We start from the raw sequence: 3,880 nt of genomic DNA on the forward strand, positions 1-3,880 counted from the left end.
TCCAGTACTCTTGCCTGGAAAATCCCATGGACGGAGGAGCCTGGTGGGCTGCAGTCCATGGGGTCACTAGGAATCGGACACGACTGAGTGACTTCACTTTATTTTTTCACTTTCATGCATTGGAGAAGGAAATGGCAACCCACTCCAGTGTTCTTGCCTGGAGAATCCCAGGGACAGGGGAGCCTGGTGGGCTGCCATCTATGGGGTCACACAGAGTTGGACACGACTGAAGCGACTTAGCAGCAGCAGCAGCAAGCAACTAACACACACACAATAAATTTTTTTAAAAAGGCAAAGCAAAAAATAATTACATGATGTACTAGGCGCCTTATGGCAGAAAATGAAGAGAACTAAAGAGCCTCTTCATGAAAGTGAAAGAGGAGAGTGAAAAAGTTGTCTTAGCTTTTCCGGTAAGCAGCCTGAGGTGACCCCTAAAAATGGTGCACTATTCACTTGACCCAGAAAACCCCACAAAATCATGCAAATCAAGAGGTTCAAATCTTCGTGTTCACTTAAGAACACTCGTGAAACTGCCCAGGCCATAAAGGGTATGCATATCTGAAAAGCCACCAAGTATCTGAAGGATGTCACTTTAAAGAGGCAACGTGTGCCATTCCGTCGTTACAATGGTGGAGCTGGTAGGTGTGCACACGCCAAACAGCGGGGCTGGACGCAGGGTCGGCGGCCCAAAAAAAGTGCTGAATTTTTACTACACGTGCTCAAAAATGCAGAGAGTAACGCTGAACTTAAGGGCTTAGATGTAGATTCTCTGGTCATTGAGCACATCCAAGTGAACAAAGCCCCCAAGATGCGGCGCAGGACTTACAGAGCTCACGGTCGGATCAACCCCTACATGAGCTCTCCCTGCCACACTGAGATGATCCTTACTGAAAAAGAACAGATTGTTCCTAAACCAGAAGAGGAGGTTGCACAGAAGAAAGATATCCCAGAAGAAAACTGAAGAAACAAAAACTTATGGCCCGGGAATAAATGCCGCAAAAAATAAATGCAAATAAAAGTAAAAAAAAAAAAAGAAAAAGTTGTCTTAAAACTCAACATTCAGAAAATTAAGATCATGGCATCAGGTCCCATCACTTCATGGCAAATAGGTGGGGAAACAATGGAAGCAGTGACAGATTTTATTTTCCTGGGCTCCAAAATCACTGCAGATGGTGACTGCAGCCATGAAATTAAAAGACACTTGCTCCTTGGAAGAAAAGCTATGACCGACTTAGAGAGCATATTAAAAAGCAGAGACATTACTTTGCCAACATAGGTCCATCTAGTCAAGGCTATGGTTTTTACAGTAGTCATGATGGATGCGAGAGTTGGACTATAAAGAAAGCTCTTCATAGAGCTTTTCTCTCTTCTGAGAGAAGAGTCTGAGAAGACTCTTCAGAGTCCCTTGGACTGCAAGGAAATAAAACTAGTTAATCCTAAAGGATAATCAGTCTTGAATATTCATTGGAAGGACTAATGATGAAGCTGAAACTTCCATACTTTGGCCACCTGATGCAAAGAAATGACTCTGGAGAAGACCCTGATGCTGGGAAAGATTGAAGGCAGGAGGAGAAGGAGACAACAGAGGGATGAGACGGTTGGATGGCATCACTGACTTGATGGACATGAGTTTGAGTAAACTCCCGGAGTTGGTGATGGACAGGGAAGCCTGGCATACAGCTGTCCATGGGGTCTGCAAAGAGTTGGACTTGACTGACTGAACTGAACTGAAGGTGCTATAAGATGTCTCCTTCAATCACACTTGTACATTAATTAGAGGTTTTGTCTTCTACTTTTCCTTCCATTTGAAAAGAATGTTTGAGAACTTACATTATAGATACTTAAAATAATACTAATCATTTATCTTATGTAAGATTGCTACCGCTAAGTAGTTTCAGTCGTGTCCGACTCTGTGAGACCCCATAGACGGCAGCCCACCAGGATCCCCCATCCCTGGGATTCTCCGGGTAAGAACACTGGAGTGGGTTGTCATTGCCTTCTCCGATGATGACCATGCTAGGTGGAGCCAAAGAAACACTGCTTCCTTAAGGAATCAGGCAGGTAAAAACTGTGTCTCTAAAAACTGTGAGATTTGAAACTTTCAACAACAAAATCAGAAACATTACTACAAGTAACATCAAATGTAAGATTAGATGGTACTAAATTTATCCCTTGAAAATTAAAATATCATTGTGCTTCTACCATTCTCTACCCAATGTCACAATTTCCTCCTCTCATAATTTCCTTTCTTTCCAGTATCCAAATATTTCATTGTTTTAAAAGCATCCAGATTTATCCTGGTAAATATTACTATAATTTTCAATTGGTAATGTAATTACCATTTTGGGGTTATTTTATTGACAATACAATGACAAACAAGATTGTGTAAAAATTTACATCATTTATGTGTAACAAAATCACACGTGAACTTGTAAGTATCTTTAAGACAAGTGTCTATTTGCTTTATATATATGATGTAATCCCTGGTTTTTAATAAAAATAGGTAAAAAATAAGATGAGGAAGGAACCACTTATCAAATTCCAACTCCAGCCCTGTTGGTGTGTAATTAGCAAACATTATTTCTCTTACAGTGTTATTGTGATCTGGTAACGGCAGTACTGTGGGAAAGTTAAGGAAATAGGTACTCAGGCTCTGACATAGAGATAATATAAGTTGATAAGAGGAAAGAACAATATAGGAAATCATTTTAAAACTCTTACAAAGCTCATATAGAATAAAATGAATGTAAATATTGAATTTTGAGTAACAAAGTGCAAGAGAGATGGAGTGAAGTAGGGTTAATCAAGAGAAGTTTCTGGCACTCAAGTTTTGAACAGTAAAAAAAAATATGGAAAAGATTAATTAGGAAGAAATATTGCAAATATAATGTTCACACGTGCACTTGATTTTTTTGTTTTTGTTAATTCAGGGTTTCTTACAAATCCATATACATTAGCAGATAAAGTATGAAACAAGCTAATTAATTTTTATATTTACTTATGTGCTAAATCTCAGAGCAGTAATATTTTCTGGTAATAAAAAATGAATTTCGAATATATTTCCATAACATGAAAGTCGTAATATATTGCCTTTTAACTGATCATTTTGATGTGTTTAAGGACTGTTAACTTGTTAATTCTCAGTATACCCCTTTGAGAAAGATAGAAGAGGGAGTTATTATAACCTCAGTTTATTAGTCAGAGAGTGAATCAGAGAAAGGTGAAGCACCTCATACTGGGTCACACAATTGGTTAGTAGCAAAGGCAAAAAATGAACCGTGTCAGAAGTCCCCAGCCATAGGCAACTGTGGCTGCCTCCAAAACATCAATCAGTGAACGTATTATGTTTTTTTAATGACATGTTAATGGTTTTAAAAAACCTCTCCTGGTTTAGAATATAAGCTGGCCTGTGAATATCACAAATTAAGTCAGTTAAATTAGTTCCAGTGAAACCCTTTGTCCTTTAAATGAAAAATTAACCAACTTGGTACGTAGATCAGAGCCAGACTAGCTTTAATACACTCGAATTCATATAAACCTCACACTTCCCTGGAGAAAGTTGAGTGTCTAAAGATTTAATTCAAGTTCCAAGGTCAAGCTAAATAGATCTGAATTTCTTCTTAAAATGAGAGTTTCATTCCAATAAGTATCTGACTTCAATTTGCTGCTTCTTCTCATATTGGGATGGCATGGCCCAGGTCACCAAAGAAAGATCAAATCACACAGAACTGCGGAGGAATGCCCTAGAAAGGTTATTCTTCCACTGGTCAGGCAGGGGGCAAATAAGTAATTAAGTGAGCAGCTCTCTCCAAGAAGATGAGGCAAGGTGACAACTTGTCTGCTTTGCATGGGGAAACCTGGGAGAAGCGTGTCCTACCTT

General features: G+C 39.1%; 1 pseudogene; it reads left to right on the plus strand.

The window, feature by feature from the left end:
• The first annotated feature begins 419 nt into the window (after window positions 1–419).
• On the plus strand, window positions 420–1,039 carry LOC781989 (large ribosomal subunit protein uL22-like; annotated as a pseudogene).
• Window positions 1,040–3,880: the final 2,841 nt, after the last annotated feature.

The sequence above is a fragment of the Bos taurus genome, chromosome 9 (assembly GCF_002263795.3).
Source record: "Bos taurus isolate L1 Dominette 01449 registration number 42190680 breed Hereford chromosome 9, ARS-UCD2.0, whole genome shotgun sequence".
In the NCBI taxonomy this organism is placed as follows: Eukaryota; Metazoa; Chordata; class Mammalia; order Artiodactyla; family Bovidae; genus Bos; species Bos taurus.